Raw genomic sequence first — 21,627 nt, forward strand, 5'->3', positions numbered from 1 at the left:
GTAGTATTTTCTGAAGTCTGGGAGGGTTATGCCTCCAGCTTTGTTCTTTTTCCTCAGGATTACTTTGACAATTCTGGGTCTTTTAAGGTTCCATATAAATATTAGGATTATTTGTTCTGGTTCTGTGAAAAATAACATGGGTTATATGATAGGGATCACATTAAATCTGTAGCTTGCTTTGGGTAGTATGACCATATTAATAATACTAATTCTTCCAAAAATCAAAAACATACAGTTGATTCACAAAAACCAAAAAGAAGAGAACACAAACACATACAAAAGAAAACCATCAAAGCACAAAAGGAAAAACGAAAAGAAAGGAACAAAGAAGAAATACAAAATCAGCTGGAAAACAAGGTTAAAATGGCAATAAAGACATATCTATCAGTAATTACCTTAAATGTCAAGGGACTAAGTGCTCTAATCAAAAGACATAGAGTGGCAGATTAGATAATAAAACCTATAACATGCTAACCCTAACCTTTAGGCCAAAGGACACACATAGATGGAAAGTGAAGGAATGGAAAAGGATATTTTGTGCAAATGGAAATGACAAGAAAGTGGAAGTAGCATTACTCATATCAGACAAAATAGACTTTAAAACAAAGGCCATAAAGAAAAATAAAGAAGAATGCTATATAACAATAAAAGGATCAGTACAAGAGAGGATATTATACTTGTTAATATATATGCACCCAACATAGGAGCACCTAAATACATAAAACAAATACTAATAGACATAAAGGGAGAAATTGATGGGAATACAATAATTGTGGGGACTTTAACACCCTACTGACATCAATGGACAGATCTTCCAGACAGAAAATTAATAAGGCAACAGAGATCCTAAATGACACAATGGAAGAGTTAGACTTAATTGATATTTTCAGGACATTGCAGCCAAAAAAACAAACAAAAAAATAAAACAATACACATTCCACATTCTTTTCAAGGGCACTTGGAACATTCTCTAGGATAGACCACACACTGGGACACAAAACAAGCCTCAACAAATTTAAGAGGATAAAAATTATTTCAAGCATCTTTTCTGACCAGAGTGGCATGAAACTAGAAATCAACCACAGAAAGAGAAACAAGAAACAATGATTACATGGAGACTAAACAGCATGCTACTAAAAGAAACAATAGGTCAATGATGAAATCAAAGAGTAAATTAAAAATACCTTGAGACAAATGACAATAAAAGCACAATCATACAAAATCTATGGGATACAGCAAAAGCAGTCCTAAGATGGACACAGTGATACAGATGTTCCTCAAAAAACAAGAAAAATCTTAAATAAACACCTAACCTACCACCTAAAAGAATTAGAAAAAGAAGAACAAACAAGACCTAAAGTCAGCAGAATGAAGGAAATACTAAGGTTCAGAGAGGAAATAAAACAGAGATTTTTAAAAACAATAGAAAAATAAATCAGTAAAACAAAAAGCTGGTTCTTTGAAAGGGTAAATAAAATCAACAAACCTCAGACCGTGCTCACCAAGAAGAAAAGAGAGAGGACCCAAATAAACAAAATAAGAAATGAAAGAGGAGAAATAATAACTGATACCACAGAAATACAAAAAATCATAAGAGAAAACTATGAACAATTATATGCCAACAAATTGGACAACCTAGAAGAAATGGACAAGTTTCTAGAAACATACATCCCACCAAAACTGAATCAAGAAGAAATAGATAATTTGAACAGACTGATCACTAGATGTTAAATAGAATCTGTAATTTTATAACTCCCTGCAGGGGCTTCCCTGGCAGCACAGTGGTTAAGAATCTGCCTGCCAATGCAGGGGTCATGGGTTTGAGCTCTGGTCCAGGAAGATCCCACATGCTGCAGAGCAACTAAGCCCGTGCTCCACAGCTACTGAGCCTGTGCTCTAGAGCCCACAAGCCACAACTACTGAGCCCACATGCCACAACTACTGAGCCCACACGCCTAGAGCCTGTGCTCCACAACAAGAGAAACTACTGCAGTGAGAAGCCCATGCATCACAACGAAAAGTAGCCCCATCTTGCCGCAACAAGAGAAAGCCTGCATGCGCAGCAACGAAGACTCAACACAGCCAAGAATAAACAACTAAATAAATAAAATATCATTAAAAAAAAAAAACTCCCTGCAAACAAAAATCCAGGATTTTTGCCTTCACTGGGAAATTCTACCAAACATATAAAGAAGAATGTATACTGATCCTTCTCAAACTCTTCCAAAAGACTGAAGAGGAGGGAACACTCCCAAAGTCATTCTATGAAGCCACCGTCACCCCGGCACAAAAACCAGAGAAAGACATTACTGAAAAAGAAAATTATAGATGCAAAAATTCTCAACAAAATATTAGCAAATTGAATCCAACAACACATAAACAAGTTCATACACCACGACCAAGTTGGATTCATCACAGGGTCACAAGGATGGTTCAACGTACACAAATCAATGTGATATACCACATCAATGAAAGAAAAGACAAAAACCACGTGATCGTCTCATAGATGCAGAGAAAGTGTTTGATAAAATTCAACATTCATTCATGATTTAAAAAAAATAAGCCTCTTACCAAAGTGGATATAGAGGGAACATATCTCAACGTAGTAAAAGTTATTTATGACAAACCCATAGCCAACATAATACTCAACGGTGAAAAGCTGAAAGCCTTCCCTCTAAAATCTGGAACAAGACATGCCCACTCTCACCACTTCTATTCAGCATAGTATTGGAAGTCCAAGCCACAGCAATCAGACAAGAAAAAGAAATAAAATGTATCCAAATTGGAAGGGAAGAGTTAAAACTGTCATTATGTGCATATGACATGATACTATATATAAAAAACCCTAAAGACACTACACAAAACCTACTAGAATTGATAAGCAAATTCAGCAAGGTAGCAGGATACAAGGTTAACATACAGAAATCTGTTGCATTTCTTTACACTAACAATGAACTATCAGAAAGGGAAAGTAAAAAAAAAAAATCCCTCTTAAATGGCATCAAATATATATATATTATATATATTGGGAGTAAACCTGACCAAGGAAGTGAAACACTTATATACTGAGAACTATAAAACATTGATAAAGGAAATTGAAGATGATTCAAAGAAATGGAAAGATATCCCATGCTCTTGGATTAAAAGCTTATTGCTTCTTAAATAATTTATTGCAAAAGAAAAAAAAGCATTACTAAAAAGTAAAATATTTGTAGAACTGCTCAACCTCTATTTTCTACACATACTATTTTTTACCCATGTTTCTCAGCAACTCTGCTGCATAGAGATCCAAGAGCTTTGTGTATCTCAGAAGTATCAGTGTAAGACAAGGTACAGCCAGCTGGTATATCAAATGGCCAGTAGGGTTAACAGTATCAAATACTTCTCCCTCCACCACTAGAGAACAGAATGAGGTGGGTGTCCCCAGCTACTTGTATCTAATCATACTTCAATTTATCAACAAGATCTGTGCTTTAAAGTAAGTTGTAATAGATTGTTATAGTAACAGCCTCCAATGAAGCCTATCTTTCTGTGTAAATGCCCTTCTGCAATGGAATGTTGTCACTCTTCCACCGAAGGATGGAATCTCTTTTTCTACGTATGCCTTGGGTTGACCGTATATCTTGCTTCGATCAACAGAATGCGGTAGAAATGATGTTGAGTATGTTCTAGAGCCTAAGCCTAAACAGGAAGTCTTGCAACCTCCACCTTGGAACCCTGAGACCATCATGCTATGAAGAAGGGTAGATCAGAGGCCACATGGAGGAGTACCAGCTGATAGCCAGCACCAAAGCCCCAGACATATGGGTAAAGTCATTTGGACCTACCAGCCTAGCCCAGTCGCCACCTAAATGCAGCCAAATGGGTAAACCCAGATGAGATTAGCAGAAGAGGCACCCAGTCAACCCACAGAATTGTGAAAAATAATAAATCATTGTTATTTCAAGCTACTAAATTTGGAGTAGTTTCGTATGTAGTAATAGACAGCTGTAACAGAAGGTGTTAATTGCCTTCTGCTGGAAAATGGGTCAGCCAAGGAGAGATGAAATATCACTGGTCATCCTTCAGGTTTAACCACATGTTAAATGTGAACTCTGATCACTACATGTATGTTTTACATTCTACTAGATGAGACAGTATCAGAAGCTGGACGTGCCAAATGGAGGTCTATCAAACTCTGGCTTATTTTAATGCAACTGTTATTAACAATAATAATGCATCATTGAAAAGATTTAAGTGCATTCTGGACTAATACTAAATCAAATGAGATACCAGGCACAAACCATGACTGTCCCAGGAAAATAGAACATCTGGTCCTATTAGCCATAGTCTAAAATGAATTTCCGATCATTAAAGAATCAGGGTTCTATCAATGCTATGCAAAATTGAAACAGGAAGATCTTGAAATTGCTCAAACTTCCATTGGTCCCAATCTGGGCACACAGGAAAATGTTGTTTCTCACTCTTCCTAGACAAACTCACAGTTAAAATATGACTCTGTGAGCTTTCACCTACATGGTGAGAAAATAAAGTATCAATTCTCTTAATAGTAAATATATTTAGATTTTGTCCTCATGAGTTTAATTGTTTTTAAAATCTATGATAATATCCTCTCCCAGTGAACCCCTCAGAGCACCAGAACATATGTGAGCTAAAAGTCTTCCTGCACCTACACTGAGAACCGTTTAAGGCATTTTGAGACACTTCTTACCACATTTATGAAATCTTACTTTTCTTATGCACTCTTTCCTTGTCCTACTGTTGTACCAAAATGGAAAGTTAAAGACTTACATTGATTTTTGAAGGATGGAAGGGAAAGAGTCATATCCTAAGGCTGTTTATAATCCCATTTTCTCTAAGTACATGAGTTTTGTATCTGTGCAGTAGCTGACATTCAAAAAGACGGAGGGGTTTTGAAATTGCTTCTCCCTAGGAACAAGTGTTAAGAAACCAGTTTTCTCCAGAGTGCTGGCTGAGTAACTACACGAGCACAGAGTCACACACACACATGAACACATAGTTACACACACACACACACACACATATTTCAAATGAGTATTTGGTTTTTTGTTTTTAATTTTTATTAGAGCATAGTTGCTTTACAATGTTGTGTTAGCTTCTGCAGAGCAAAATGAATCGGCCACACATATACATATATCCCCTCCTCTCCCTTTTGGATTTCCCTCCCATTTAGGTCACCACAGTGCATTAGTAGAGTTCCCTGTGCTATACAGTATGTTCCCCTCAGTTGTCTATTTTATACATAGTATCAATAGTGTATATGTGTCAATCCCAGTCTCCCAATTCCTCCCACCTCAGATAAGTATTTGGAGGGTAGTTAGTTCGATCTTTTTCACTTGGGGCTGCCATCAATCTTCGGAAATCTGTTGTAACTGCTAATACGATCTGCGTCCTAAGTGTAGTGTTTCTGGCAAATGTAAGTCATCAGGAAGGCTAAGTGCAGCGTCCTGCACATGCAGATGGAAGCCCACTCTGCCTGTGACCACGAGAGCAAAGGAAGTGGGCATCCCCAGCTTAACCAACCATCCTCACCTATTCGAAATGCTCTATCATGGAATTCTTTTTTTCTCCGAAGCTCTACTTTTTACTGTTACTTTTCTGTTTACTGTTACTTTTACTGTTACTTTTCTGATTCTTTTTCAGAATTGAGTAATGTGACAGTTTCTTTGTAATAATTAATTTGATGAGTATCACAATGTATTCACATGTAGGGCTGTTTGGAAATTTCTATTTGGCATGACTCCTGGTATTTGCAACTTGAATTTTTTCTTACACAGTTGGAAATCTGAGTATTCTTTACGCGCGCGCACACACACACACACACACACACACACACACTCACCCAGTCTCACATACACACAGGGGAAAAATTCCTAAACAGTAAAAGTTACGGATATCATTGTAAGAATTGAAAATCCCTAGTGTTTCAAAATCCTTCATATGATCAACTTAAATTCTTGTACAGATGATAAAATTTAACTTAAATGAGACAAAGAAAAGGGGATGATAAACATGACAAAAGGTAAGGCCTGGAGTTAAAAAACCCATGACTAGATTCAGTAGTTAAATTGGAAGGACATCATTGATTAGATAAAAAATCCTCGGGGAAAAAAAATATGAGAATGAGTTTTTTAAACCTAGAAGAGGACCTGGTGTGATCACAGTGATAATAAAACAGAGTGGGACAGTCACTCCCAGTTACTGGCAGAATCAAGGGCAGCGTAAACCTTTCTTGGGAGAATGTTAGAAAATTCTTTTTTTCTAAAGGAAACACGTTCTTTCATCAACAGAGTAGAAATATCACAAGCCACAGTCTATTAAATGGATCATCCGTTGGCTCCCATTCCATGCTGGTACCAATTTCCTCTGTATATCTGAACAAAGATGCGGTCCATGGTGTGTGTCTGCCCTCAGTACATGGAATCTGTGTTGTTCAGTTCACGGTGATAGTCATTCAGGGCATTCACCACAGAAGCAACGACCTGACAGCCTACGTGTTACCCACATACGTTTTTGGTTTTTTATGTGTTTTTTCTTGAGATTATCTTTTTATCATTTATTTTTAGCCACACTGGATGGCATGCAGGATCTTAGTTCCTCGACCAGGAATTGAGCCCGTGTCCCCTGCAGTGGAAGCGTGGAGCCTTAACCACTGGTCCGTCAGGGAAGTGTCACACACGTACGTTTTTGAGATGCTAAATCAGGTTCCACTAATGTATAAGCTCCCTTTGTCGCAATGGACATAACATTTATTAGGGCTTTGCATCCCATTTGTTTAGCCACTATCTCATTTGCCTCCCCCCCAAACTATCCTCTGAAATATTATGACTCCATTTTATATACACAGGCGTCAGGCTCAAATTGGAAACGCACGTTTTTATATTTTGTACCAACAGTATCAATAACTGCAGGCCTACTCACGTCCCCTCCTAAGGAAAACTGCCCCCTCCACTGTCCCTGTTGCACTGGCGGCCACACCCTGTGCTAGGAGATCCATTCTCTACCCCATCCCAACCCCCTCCCCAACTCTGGTCATGTAAACAGCCTGGTCCTGACATACTTAACTGCCCAAGGGCCTTCCAATGAGTAGGCTGACCAGCAACCAGGGACACTCTCTGGAATGAGATGTTTTTCTCAGCCAATCAGATTGCGACTCTTAGGAATCGGAGTGAGAAAACAGAGAAGAAGAGTCAGTCACGGGAGTAGCAGAAGCTGAAAAGTCTTGGTCAACTTCATGGCATGCGATCTGCGTAGTCACCCAGGACTCCAAGCTCAGCAAGTCCCCACCCTTGGTTTAATGCTCTTCTCTAGGTGGCTTGAAATTCTTAATAATTTTTGAACAAGGGACTCTGCATATTCATTTTGCGCTGGACCCCACAAGTTATAGAGCCAGTTCTGGTCGTGACATAGAAATTAGAGCAGCAGTTCTCAGCTGGAGCTCTAAGAGAAATACCAGAATCTCTGGGAGGTGGGAAATGAGTTAGGAGAAGGCAAGTGAAAAATTTGAGAAGACCTAATCAATCTTATAATTTATTTTTATTTTATAAAAATATAACCAAACTATTATTTTTATAATGCCCACTTTAGAAAACAGAACACAACACCCTTTTTGCTGCTAGGTTACAAAGTAAATACAGAGAATTCCCAGCTAGAGTTTTCCCTCCCCTAATCCTGAGGGCTGTGTTAGGATTTCTGGGGGAAGTGTGAATGAGATGTTTATATTTATGAAAAGTTGGCATCTGTTTAAAGGGTTGAGAGATACTGGAGTAGGGAAAACTGGGCAGCGATGATGAGTCCAGTGAGAATCTGAGGATCGAAGTTATAGGAGGTGGACCTGAGGAACAGAGAAAGCTCCAGTGACAGAGCTAAGCAGTGGATTCAGGCCTTGGCTAATGCCCTGTCTAGTCTGAGCACACGGCCTGTCCGCAGGTATCTGAAATCTCCCCTTGCCCATCTGCTGCTCTTTATAGAGAAGAACAAAACAAGTGTGCTTGGTGTTTTAAAAAAATGGGGGTCCTCATTTCTTTCTCAAACACAGACAATGAGCAGGGGCTTACTCATTTCTAAAATCAATTTTTGTTTGTTAGCACCCAATTGATGTAATTATAACAGTGATATCTCCGTTCTCTCTTTTTACCTAGAGGTCCAGGCACCCTTTCACATCTAAAACACTCTCTGTCTCCTCTCCCCAGCTGCAGGAATGGTTTTAAAAGAACACTGCATGATTTGAGAAGAAAACTTTCTTTTGCAAAAGGGTCTTGAACCACCTTCCACCTCCTCTTAGTGGCACCTTTAACATTAATTGAATGAAATTCTTAGGGCATTGGGAAAACAGCTCTTCACCTCTAAGTACAAAAATAGTCTCAAAGAGAAACAATCTTTAGGGCTTTTAGTCATTCCAGACAATCTGCTAATGAGATAATTGAGAACTGCCTGAAAATGTGATTTTTTTTTCATTTCAAATACATGGGTCATTTTATGTTTGATTTATTTTTTAAAATTTATTTAATTTTATTTATTTTTGGCAGCATTGGGTCTTCATTGCTGCACGTGAGCTTTCTCTAGTTGCAGTGAATGGGGGCTACTCTTCCTTGTGGTGCAGGGGTTTCTCAGTGCAGTGGCTTCTCTTGTTGTGGAGCATGGGCTCTAGGCAAGGGGGCTTCAGTAGTGTGGCATGAGGGCTCAGTAGTTGTGGCTCGCGGGCTCTAGAGCACAGGCTCAGTAGTTGTGGCGCACGGGCTTAGTTGCTCCGCCGCATGTGGGATCTTCCCGGACCGGGGCTAGAACCCGTGTCCCCTGCATTGGCAGGCAGATTCTTAACCACTACGCCACCAGGGAAGTCCCTTATGTTTGATTTAGATGTCAAGTCTCTGTGGGCACAGAATGCAACAGAGGGGGATAGGGGAAGAATAGACTGGGAATTTGGTGTTAACAGATGCAAGCTATTATATATAGGATGGATAAACAACAAGGTCCCACTATATAGCACAGGGAACTATATTCAATATCCTGAGATAAACCATAATGGAAAAGAATATGAAAAAGAATGTATATATATGTATAACTCAATCACTTTGCTGTACAGCAGACATTGACACAAAATTGTAAATGATCTATTCTTCATTAAAAAAAAAAAGTATACAACCAGTTTGCAATTCATTTGGGAACCAGCACAGAATGGAAGTTTAAATACCATACCAGTGATTTCCAGTTTTTTTTATTTCAGTTCTAAACATCCTTCTTTGTCCCTTTCACCAATCTGGGAAATTTCTGTATGGAAAATATGTAGTTTTTCAATTGAAGTGACTTAAAATGTTATTTTGAGAAACGTTTCAGAATTTCATGACACCTCTTAAAATAGCTAAAGACTGCTGGGGTGCTGCAAATCCAAATAATGAAAAATATTAAAAATAGCAGGAAAAAGTCACCTGAAGCAACTAGAGATAAATTTTACTTTTCTATGGAATATATGTACACACACACACACACACACACACACACACACACACACACACACACCATCTTCAAATACTCCCATGCTCACCCTTAGCCAAAAAGTTTATCTTTCTAGAATTTTGGAACACTTTAACAATATACTCATAGTACTGATAATGATTTCTTTTATAGCATAAAAGAAACTGAATTTTTTCAAAATTTAAGATCCTGGGAGATAACAATAATAAAAGTGTCTGAAATTGTATGGTGATGGAGAACTGAGGCAAAGGAAGAAAAGTTTACTTTTTCCTCTGTCCATTCAGAAACTACAGCGTTTTAACTCTACTTTAAAAGGAAAACTAGCATTTTAAGAAAGAAGTGAGGAAAAGGTGGATTATTTTGCTGTTTTAAGGCCTTGCTCTGGGGGAGTGGGGATCTCTTTGTTTCTCATGAAGAAAAGTTAAGATAATTATTGAAACTGATGGTCTTAGCATAGATATGAAAGTTGGTAATAATCTAGGCCAGTGGTTCTCAAAGTGTGGTTCCTGAACCAGCAGTATCAGTATTACCTGAGAACCTGATAAAAATGCAGGTTCTGAGCATCTTCTCCACCTAAAGAATGAAGAACTCATTTTAAAATGTGCATTAAGACTAGGAACCAAGATGGCAGAGGAGAAGGACCTGCTCTCACTACCTCTTGCGAGAGCACTGGAATCACAAATAACTGCTGAACAATCATCGACAGGAAGACACTGGAACTCACCAAAAAAGATACCCCACATCCAAAGGCAAAGGAGAAGCCACAATGAGATGGTAGGAGGGGCGCAATCACAATAAAATCAAATCCATAACTGCTGGGTGGGTGACTCACAAACTGGAAAACACTTACACCACAGAAGTCCACCCACTGGAGTGAAGGTTCTGAGCCCCACGTCAGGCTTCCCAACCTGGGGGCCCGACAACGGGAGGAGGAATTCCTAGAGAATCAGACTTTGAAGGCTAGTGGAATTTGATTGAAGGACTTTGACAGGACTGGGGGAAACAGAGACTCCACTCTTGGAGGGCACACACAAAGTAGTGTGTGCACAGGGACCCAGGGGAAGGAGCAGTGACCCCATAGGAGACTGAACCAGACTGACCTGCTAGTGTTGGAGGGTATCCTGTAGAGGTGGGGGGTGGCTGTGGCTCACCATGGGGACAAGGACACTGGCAGCAGAAGTTCTGGGAAATACTCCTTGGCGTGAGCCCTCCCAGAGTCTGTCATGAGCCCCACAAAAGAGCCTAGGTGGGCTCCAGTGATGGGTCGCCTCAGGCCAAACAAACAACAGGGAGGGAACCCAGCCCCACCCAACAGCAGTCAAGCAGATTAAAGTTTTACTGAGTTGTGCCCACCAGAGCAACAGTCAGCTCTACCCACCACCAGTCCCTCCCATCAGGCAACTTACACAAGCCTCTTAGATAGCTCCATCCACCAGAGGGCAGACAGCAGAAGCAAGAAGAACTACAGTCCTGCAGCCTGTGGAACAAAAACCACATTCACAGAAAGACAGACAAGATGAAAAGGCAGAGGGCTATGTACCAGACGAAGGAAAAACATAAAACCCCAGAAAAGCAACTAAATGAAGTGGAGATAGGCAACCTTCCAGAAAAACAATGGAGGCAAAGATCGAGAAGATGCAAGAAATGTTTAACAAAGACCTAGAAGAATTAAAGAGCAAACAAACAGAGATGAACAATACAATAACTGAAATGAAAACTACACTAGAAGGAATCAATAGTAAAATAACTGAGGCAGAAGAACAGATAAGTGACCTAGAAGACAGAATGGTGGCATTCACAGCTGCGGAACAGAATAAAGAAAAAAGAATGAAAGGAAATGAAGACAGCCTAAGAGACCTCTGGGACAACATTAAATGCAACAACATTTGCATTATAGGGGTCCCAGAAGGAGAAGAGACAGAGAAAGGACCTGAGAAAATATTTGAAGAGATTATCGGTGAAAACTTCCCTAACATGGGAAAGGAAATAGCCACCCAAGTCCAGGAAGCGTGGCGAGTCCCATACAGGATAAACCCAAGGAGAAACACGCTGAGACACATAGTAATCAAATTGGCAAAATTAAAGACAAAAATTATTGAAAGCAGCAAGGGAAAAATGACAAATAACATACAAGGGAACTCCCATAAGGTTAACAGCTGATTTCACAGCAGAAACTCTACAAGCTAGGACGGAGTGGCATGATATACTTAAAGTGATGAAAGGGAAGAAACTACAACCAAAATTACTCTACCCAGCAAGGATCTCATTCAGATTTGATGGAGAAATCAAAAGTTTTACAGATAAGCAAAAGCTAATAAGAGAATTCAGCACCACCAAACCAGCTCTACAACAAAAGCTAAAGGAATTTCTCTAAGTGGGAAACACAAGAGAAGAAAAGAACCTACAAAAACAAACCCAAAACAATTAAGAAAATGGTCATAGGAGCATACATATTGATAATTACCTTAAACGTGAAAGGATTAAATGCTCCAACAAAAAGACACAGGCTCACTGAATGGATACAAAAACAAGACCCATCCATATGCTGTCTACAAGAGACCCACTTCAGACCTAGGGACACATACAGACTGAAAGTGAGGGGTTGGAAAAAGATATTCCATGCAAATGGAAATCAAAAGAAAGCTGGAGTAGCAATACTCATATCAGATAAAATAGACTTTAAAATAAAGAATGATACAAGAGACAAGGAAGGACACTACATAATGATCAAGGGATCAATCCAAGAAGAAGATATAACAATTATAAATATGTATGCACCCAACATAGGAGCACCTCAATACGTAAGGGAACTGCTAACAGCTATAAAAGAGAAAATCGACACTAACACAATAATAGTGGGGCACTTTAACATCTCACTTACACCAATGGACAGATCATCCAAAATGAAAATAAGCAAACAGAAGCTTTAAATGACACAACAGGGTGGATAGTTTCAATTGATATTTATAGGACATTCCTTCCAAAAACAGCAGATTACACTTCTCAAGTGCACACAGAGCATTCTCCAGGATACATCACATCTTGGGTCACAAATCAAGCCTCAGTACATTAAAGAAAATTGAAATCATATCAGGCATCTTTTCAGACCACAACGCTATGAGATTAGAAATGAATTACAGGAAAAAAAAAAACGTAAAACACACAAACACATGGAGGCTAAACACTATGTTACTAAATAACCAAGAGATCACTGAAGAAATCAAAGAGGAAATCAAAAAATACCTAGAAATAAATGACAATGAAAACACGACGATCCAAAACCTGTGTGGGGCAGCAAAAGCAGTTCTAAGAGGGAAGTTTATAGCTATACAAGCCTACCTCAAGAAACAAGAAAAATCTCAAGTAAACAATCTAACCTTACAACTAAAGGAACTAGAAAAAGAAGAACACACAAAACCCAAAGTTAGCAGAAGGAAAGAAATCATAAAGATCAGAGCAGAAATAAATGAAATAGACACCAAGAAAACAATAGCAAAGATCAATAAAACTAAAAGCTGGTTATTTGAGAAGATAAACAAAATTGATAAACGATTAGCCAGACTCATCAAGAAAAAGAGGGAGAGGACTCAAATCAATAAAATTAGAAATGAAAAAGAAGTTACAACAGACACCACAGAAATACAAAGCATCCTAAGAGACTACGGCATGCAACTATGCCAATAAAATGGACAACCTGGAAGAAATGGACACATTCTTAGAAAGGTATAACCTTCCAAGACTGAACCAGGGAAAAAAAGAAAATATGAACAGACAAATCAAAATTAATGAAATTGAAACTGTTATTAAAAATCTTCCAATAAACAAAAGTCCAGGACCAGATGGCTTCACAGGTGAATTCTATCAAGCATTTACAGAAGAGCTAACACCCATCCTACTCAAACTCTTGCAAAAAATTGCAGAGGAAGGAACACTCCCAAACTCATTCTATAAGGCCACCATCACCCTGATAGCAAAACCAGACAAAGATACTACAAAAAAAGAAAATTACAGACCAATATCACTGATGAATATAGATGCAAAAATCCTCAACAAAATACTAGCAAAGAGAATCCAACAACGCATTAAAGGATCATACACCATGATCAAGTAGTATTTATCCCAGGGATGCAAGGATTCTTCAGTATATGCAAATCAATCAATGTGATACACAATATTAACAAATTGAAGAATAAAAACCATATGATCATCTCAATAGATGCAGAAAAAGCTTTGGACAAAATTCAACACCCATTTATGATAAAACTCTCCAGAAAGTGGGCATAGAGGGAACCTACCTCAACATAATAAAGGCCATATATGACAAACCCACAACAAACATCATTCTCAATGGTGAAAAACTGAAAGCACTTCCTCTAAGATCAGGAACAAGGCAAGGATGTCCACTCTCACCACTATTATTCAACATAGTTTTGGAAGTCCTAGCCATGGCAATCAGAGAAGAAAAAGAAACAAAAGGAATACAAATTGGAAAAGAAGAAGTAAAACTGTCACTGTTGGCAGATGACATGATACTATACATAGAGAATCCTAAAAATGCCAACAGAAAACTTCTAGAGCTAATCAATGAATTTGGTAAAGTTGCAGGATACAAAATTAATGCATAGAAATCTCTTGCATTCCTATACACTAATGATGAAATATCTGAAAGAGAAATTAAGGAAACACTCCCATTTACCATTGCAACAAAAAGAATAAAATACCTAGGAATAAACCTACCTAGGGAGACAGAAGACCTGTGTGCAGAAAACTATAGACAGTGATGGAATAAATTAAAGATGATACCAACAGATGGAGACATATACCATGTTCTTGGATTGGAAGAATCAATATTGTGAAAGTGACCATACTATCCAAAGCAATCTACAAATTCAATGCAATCCCTATCAAAGTACCAATGGTATTTTTTACGGAAATAGAACAAAAAATCTTAAAATTTGTATGGAGACACAAAAGACCCCGAATAGCCAAAGCAGTTTTGAGGGAAAAAAAAGGGAGTGGGAGGAATCAGACTCCCTGACTTCAGAGTATACTACACAGTTACAGTAATCAAGACAATATGGTACTGGCACAGGAACAGAAACATAGATCAATGGAACAGGATAGAAAGCCCAGAGATAAACTGACGCACCTATGGTCAACTAATCTGTGACAAAGGAGGCAAGGATATACAATGGAGAAAAGACAGTCTCTTCAATAAGTGGTGCTGGGAAAAACTAGGAAAAAAATTTCAAAGAATGAAATTAGAACACTCCCTAACACCATACACAAAAATAAACTCAAAAATGGATTCAAGGGCTTCCCTGGTGGCGCAGTGGTTGAGAGTCCGCCTGCCAATGCAGGGGACGCAGGTTCGTGCCCCGGTCTGGGAAGATCCCACATGCCGCCGAGCGGCTGGGCCCGTGAGCCATGGCCGCTGAGCCTGCATGTCCAGAGCCTGTGCTCTGCAATGGGAGAGGCCACAACAGTGAGTGGCCTGTGTACCGCAAAAAAAAAAAAAAAAAAAAATGATTCAAGACCTAAATGTAAGACCGGACACTATAAAACTCTTAGAAGAAAACATAAGAAGAACACTCTTTGACATAAATCACAGCAAGATCTTTTTTGATCCACCTTCTAGAGTAATGGAAATAGAAACAAAAATAAACAAATGGGTCCTAATGAAACTTCAAAGCTTTTTCACAGCAAAGGCAACTTTAACCAAGACATGAAGACAACTCTCAGAATGGGAGAAAATATTTCCAAACGAATCAATAGACAAAGGATTAATCTCCGAAATATGTAAAAACCTCATGCAGCTCAATATTAAAGAAACAACCCAATCCAAAAATGGGCAGAAGGCCTAAATAGACATTTCTCCAAAGAAGACATACAGATGGCCAAGAAGCACATGAAAAGCTGCTCAACATCACTAATCATTAGAGAAATGCAAATCAAAACTACCATGAGGTATCGCCTCACACCAGCTAGAATGGGCATCATCAGAAAATCTACAAACAACAAATGCTGGAGAGGGTGTGGAGAAAAGGGAACCCTCTTGCACTGTTGGTGGGAATGTCAATTGATACAGCCACTATGGAGAACAGTATGGAGGTTCCTTAAAAAACTAAAATTAGAACTACCATATGGTCCAGCAATCCCACTACTGGGCATATACCCTGAGAAAACCATAACTCAAAAATAGTCATGTACCACATGTTCATTGCAGCACTATTTACAATAGCCAGGTCATGGAAACAACCTAAGTGTCCATAGACAGATGAATGGTTAAGGAAGATGTGGCACATATATACAATGGAGTATTACTCCACCACAAAAAGAAACGAAATTGAGTTATTTGTAGTGAGGTGGATGTACCTAGAGTCTGTCATACAGAGTGAAGTAAGTCAGAAAGAGAAAAACACTGTATGCTAACACATTATATGGAATCTAGAAGAAAAAAAAATGGTTCTGAGGAACCTAGGGGCAGGACAGAAATAAAGATGCAGACGTAGAGAATGGACTTGAGGACACGCGAGGGGGAAGGGTAAGCTGGGATGAAGTGAGAGAGTGGCATGGACATATATACACTACCAAATGTAAAACAGCCAGCTAGTGGGAAGCAGCTGCATAGCACAGAGAGATCAGCTGGGTGCTTTGTGACCACCTAGAGGGGTGGGATAGGGAGGGTGGGAGGGAGACGCAAGAGGGAGGGGATATGGGGATATATGTATACATATAGCTGATTTAGTTTTTTATACAGCAGAAACTAACACAACAACATAAAACAATTATACTCCAATAAAGATGTTAAAAAAAGAAAAAAAAGATATTGAATATAGTTTCCTGTGCTATACAGTAGGTCCTTGCTGTTTATCTATTTTATATGTTGTAGTACTTATCTTTTAATCCCAAATTCCCAATTCATCCCTCCCCCTTCATTCCCCTTTGGTAACCATAAGTTTGTTTTCTATGTCATGAGTGTGTTTCTGTTTTATAAATAAGTTCATTTGTATCATATTCTAGATTCCACTTATAAGTGATAGCATACTTGTCTTTCTCTGTCTGACTTACTTCACTTAGTATGATAATCTCTAGGTCTGTCCATGTTGCTGCAAATGGCATTATTTCATTCTTTTATGGCTGAGTAATATTCCATTGTATATGTAACACATCTTCTTTATCCATCCATCTGTCGATGGATATTTAGGTTGCTCCCGTGTCTTGGCTACTGTAAATAGTGCTGCTTTGAACATTGAGTTGCATGTATCTTTTCAAATTACAGTTTTCAACTTTTCTAGATATATGCCCAGGAGTGGGATTGCTGGATCATATGGTAAACTGTGACTTTTTTTTTTGCGGTACGTGGGCCTCTCACTGCTGTGGCCTCTCCCGTTGTGGAGCACAGGCTCCGGACGCGCAGGCTCAGCGGCCATGGCTCACGGGCCCAGCCGCTCCGCGGCATGTGGGATCTTCCCAGACCGGTGCACGAACCCACGTCCCCTGCATCGGCAGGCGGACTCTCAACCACTGCGCCACCAAGGAAGCCCTTCACTGCTTTCTGAACATGCTCCTTTTGGTCCATATCTCTCTTAACATGCAGAATCCAGATCTCACTCAAAACTCACATTGTGGCTTGACTGTTACAGAGTGCATTGGAAATGCCTCTTGCCATGATTGGAACTTTTTCTTCTTTTAATGTTCCTGAAAGATTGTATTTGTTTTCCAGCTTTATTGAGACATAATTGACAAATTAAAAATTGTGTATACACGGTGTGTACAAAATGACGATGAGAAGGCCAAGACCCAACTCACCTCACAGATGTCCTTCACATTCACTGTGACTCGTCTTTCAGGTGTCACATTATTACCAGTGTAATCATACATCTCCTTTTCCACCATCAGATCAAGTATATTATGAAAGTCTCTGTCCATTGTTTCTGCTGAAATTAAGATAGGCTATATTTTTTAGCATCTCTTGATAAACCCTTCAGTAAATTTATCTAAGATGTTAATGGAGTGAGTTCAGGACAACTTACTTTTTTAAAATTTGTTTTATTGGAGTACAGTTGATTTACAATGTGTTAATTTCTGCTGTACAGCAAAGTGACTCAGTTATACACATATAGACATTCTTTTTTTATTTCTTTTTATATTCTTTTCTTTTTATATTCTTTTCCATTTTGGTTTATCACAGCATGTTGAATATAGTTCCCTGTGCTATACAGTAGGACCTTATTGTTTATCCATCCTATGTAGAATAGTTTGCATCTGCTAACCCCAAATTCCCACTCTATCCCTCTCCTACCCCCCTCCTCCTTAGTAACCACAAGTCTGCAGAAGAACTTACTTTTTTTAGTGGACCCACCTTGACTTTAGTTTTTCATTTTATCCTTTACTGACAAACCTGCTCTGTAGGTTTCTTGAAGGTTGATGTCAAGCTCCCAAAATTACTAGTTGTAATTTCTGAGATTTTTCCATTTTTTAGCCTTTTGAAAACTGGGGATATTTGCCTATCTCTAGTCTCCTGGACACATTTTTCCATACTCTGTAACTTCTCAACTATGACTGAAAGTAGCTCTGAGGTGGTAACCTAAGCCATTTCATCTGGCTGCAGTATCATTTTTCTGGGTTTGAGGAATTGACTTTATTCAAAGAATTTAGGGGGTCTTTTACCATCACCTCTCTTATATTGATTTCCATTTTTCTCTTAATCATGTTTTGCCATTTCTAGTTTAGAAAAATATTCCATTTTCTGGGAAGAATATTCCATTCTCTTTGCCATCTGTAAGCCTTATCCCGTCTTAGACAAAACTTAAGAAAAATGGCATTGCTACGTGGTTAGGGGCTCAGGCTTGAGATCATCAAAACGGGGCTTTGTTGAAAAGCCTATATTCTGAACGAACTGAGAATAGGACCCCCCAAAATGAGGCCTATGGGAAATAAAACTCTCATCTGTATGATTGATATTGGAGCTGATATTGGATAATTTGACATATCTGGCAGCTAGGGAGCTGGCGTTGTACCCCAGGATTTGAGAGACCCTCCCTGTTAGTCACAGGCAGCTCTGGACCACTGCAGACCTTCTCCGAGGGGGCAAGGCCTTGACCTCTACGTTACCTCGAGGCTCAGAGCATCTGAGGGAGTCGCTTGCAGAGGCAGCTCTCCCAAGAGAGAAGGAAGGGCTAGTTAGCACAGTTCCTCCTTCTAAGCTCACTAATCAGCTACTTGGTCCTTTTCCACCACAGTGGAGTGGTGAGAGAGATGGGGAAAAACCAGGATTAAAGGGTGTCCCTCCACATGCAGGACACACTAGGAAGGAGTAAGTGTCCTTCACTGGTTTGAAATCTCTGCTCCATGGTTTAACCGATATATGATATCGCAGAAGTGACTTTACATCTTTGCACCCGTTTTCTCCTCTTTAGAATGAAGGAGATAGCAACACAAATACAAACTTCATAGTTTGCACTACCTGATATATATCAGGCGCTTTGAACAACCTTATCGGATCCTCAAGTCTCTGCTCACTGTGGTCTTTGACTTCCCTGAGTTATTCCTAACAGTTAGTGCTACGGTTTACACTTGCTTTTTTTTTTTTTTTTCCTTGCTTTCACCTGTATTTGACTTCTGTCCTTTAAAAGCCTGAGCTTGTCAGAGAGCATCCTGTACAACCATGCTCGTTTCTCCTGATGTCCATCACTTCCACCAGCATCTCTTTTTGAGTCATTTGAATGTATAGTCAGAGTTCATGAGTCATGTTTTAGTTTGTATCTCTGCCTGTTGGCGTATACTTATTCTTCCTGGAGCTTTTTGAAGTCAGCTGTTAAGTCAGTCTGGAATGTATGTCCAGAAACGTCCAGCACTTCATTCCTTTCTTCTGTGAGCTCCAAGGTGACATGGTCTCTTTTCCCTGTTTCTGTCACTCCCACGTTGCCACCAAATTATCCTTCGTTGGTCAGAGTTAAGTGCTAGGAGGCACATCATGGTTTCTCTTACTTTATGACATTTTGCTTGAAGGCCTAGAATTTAAATTAATAATTCTGGTTGGAAGTAGTTTATACAGCCTTGGGCTGTTGAAATGTCAAATATTCATTCATTCTTGAGACTTTTATCATGCTTCTCTTCTTTATCCTGCCAGCCACCTAAGTTCCTTTAAAAAATTCTATAAGTATCTCATAATTTATCTCCATATACTCATCTGTTATTTTTAATGGCCTAGTTTTCAAATAAACACTTGAGATATAAGATCTGAATTTTCTGGCAAAATAGGCTAAGTATTCCCCAAACAGTATGATGATTGATAGAAACTTTTAAAAAGTTAAATACCTCTTTCAGTTCATATTTGTGAAAATTTATATTTTTCCTAAAATGAATAACCTTAGAAGGAAACACTATTAGGAATCGAAAAGTGTTTATTGTTAAGAAAAATGGCCAAGATTTCTTTCAAGCAAAAGATAAAATGAACTAATTTAACATTTGCACATCTTTGTTTTCATTGCTTTAAATAGTCATTAAGATTATGGCAAGGACCACGTTATTTATTTAGGAAAAGTATGAAATGGCATAATGGAAGAACTGTTGCTTTACTATGTGTTTAATAATTAACACAGATTAAAAGAAACGCCGATGAAACAACCCTAGTCTGGTTGTTGCTAACCTTTTGGGGGATAATAGTCCATTGAAAAGATGATGGACTCTCTGCCCTGAAAAAGTGTGTATGTAATTACACATAAATTTTTTCATAAAATTCCAACTCCCTCAGAAACCACTTGAGGAGTTACTGTGTGCCAGATACTTAGCTTACATGTGTTGATTTTTCATTATTTGAGAAGTCGATCTATTAATCTGTGGGATTCAAACTGTGTACCAAAAAAGTAGCTGGTTAGTGTCATACTTTATATTTGCTAATCATTTAATATACACAGGACACAGCTCTTTGGGAGTACACATGGGGATAATTCAAACGTCTAAATCATTCAGATTTCTCAATTTTGCCATTGGTTTTATTGTTCCTTTTGCTAAACTACAAAACCTTCACAGGTAGCCAGAATATTGGATGATTTAAAGATCTCAGCTCTTCTGTCAGTTGGGTGCTCACTAAGTAATAGAGAGCTAATCAGAATTGAAATGGACTACACAGGCTGAAATGGCCACCAGGGGACTTAGAAGACATTCTATCACACCACTCTGTAAACTTTCCTCCCTTTCTTCTTCCCCGCCTCTTTTCTACACCGTTTTATCTATTAAAAAGTCTCTGGGAAGCTTTTCACTTGCTAGTTGAGGGAGTCCATTCTGGGATTGTCTGATTACAGAAGTAAGAGGGTGCTGTTTCGCTCCCTCGGCCATCTTTTGAGAGTGGGGAATGCTATATCAGGGCACAGGGCACACAGGGGTTAAATACGTCAGCTCCCACAGGGCTGTGAGGATCTGTAGCTGCCCAAGTAGGATGAGGGAAAGCCATCGGAAGGTGCCACTTCTGACAGGGACCAAAGAGCCTGCCCTGCTTCTTCACTGAAGAGAGTACGCCTGAGTCCCTAGAGCCTTGAGGTGGAGTGAGGGACAGCTCAGTGTTTGCACCAGTGGGTAAATTTCTACAGTAGAGGCATCCAGTGTGCTGAGAGCAGGTATTAGCAGTGGCTATGACACCCAGTTCGTCAGAAGTTCTGTCATTTCCTCTGGCATCAGCAGTGATTTCATAATTAGACCCTCCATTCTCCAGACTGCTTGGGAGTTGTCCATTAAGCTCCTTGGAAGATAATACTTAACTTAGAGGCACCTCCAGTCTGGGACATTCTTTGGCATGTGATGATGGAAAAATATTCCTAGAGGTGGTGTCTTTTCGTTCAGTGGAATCATCAGTAAATTGAAACTTTGAAAAGCTATCAACTTAGTGTTGGTTGCAGTTTCTCTCACCTGGTGGACAGAGGTGTCTTTCTTCAAGAGAAAGTCAGGAGATTGTCCTTCTTATTTCTGTCAATGAAAGATGCATCATTTCCCTGGCACGAGTTATATCAGGAGGTCGTGGGATTACAAAATCTTCCACTTTTCATACTTCTTGGTTTATGAACTAGTAGGTGAGTAAGGGTTAGGCAATTTTGCAAGGATATCACCTCCTTGGAAGAAATGGGATGGAGA

Source organism: Phocoena sinus, chromosome 12 (assembly GCF_008692025.1).
Source record: "Phocoena sinus isolate mPhoSin1 chromosome 12, mPhoSin1.pri, whole genome shotgun sequence".
NCBI lineage: Eukaryota > Metazoa > Chordata > Mammalia > Artiodactyla > Phocoenidae > Phocoena > Phocoena sinus.